Here is a 790-nt window from a genome sequence, read left to right as displayed (position 1 = left end):
GTAAAAACTTCGTAATTAACGAAATTGTATCTAAAGACAAACTTAAGACAATCAAAGCTATATCAGACTAGAGATTGAGATTGAGATTGAATTAGAATTTGACTAACTAATTGGTTATATTTCATTTCAATCTCAATATCAATCTCTAGTCTGATACGGGCTTAATAAAAAATTAAACTATAATGTCAGCCAAAGCATAATAAAGTAGATGTTCTAGCTTGTATAAACATCTACTTTATAGTTGGCGCATTTTCTATATATATCATTACTTTTGTAGAAAAAAAAAAACGTAATACTTTAATTTTATAGTGTCAAATCTAAAAAATTTTGTATTATAAAAACTGGCTAAAGAATAGTAATAATGTTTTAGTTTTTATAAAAATATTTGTTCTTATAATTGGCGCAAAATATTTAGATATCATTATTATTGTAGAGAAGTTAATTTATGTGTGAGTATAATATTTAGGTTGAACCATCCAAAAGTATATACCACTTAGGTTGAATTTGATTAAAAGTTTTAATTTGAATTTGTAATTTTTTCCTTAAAAGAAAATATCACTTAGGTTGAATTTAAATTCAGAAATTACTATTTTTGTAGAGAAGTTATTTTGTGTGTGTGTGAGTATAAACTTTAATTTCAGGAATAGGTTGAATTTGATATATATCACTTAAGTTAAATTTGACGCGCTTAGTATATATTACTTAGGTTGAATTTGACACACTTGATATATAATACTTAGGTTGAACCATCCAAAAGTATATACCACTTAGGTTGAATTTGATAAAAAAT

Source organism: Monomorium pharaonis, unplaced genomic scaffold (genome assembly GCF_013373865.1).
Source record: "Monomorium pharaonis isolate MP-MQ-018 unplaced genomic scaffold, ASM1337386v2 scaffold_500, whole genome shotgun sequence".
NCBI lineage: Eukaryota > Metazoa > Arthropoda > Insecta > Hymenoptera > Formicidae > Monomorium > Monomorium pharaonis.
This window is presented reverse-complemented; position numbering follows the sequence as displayed.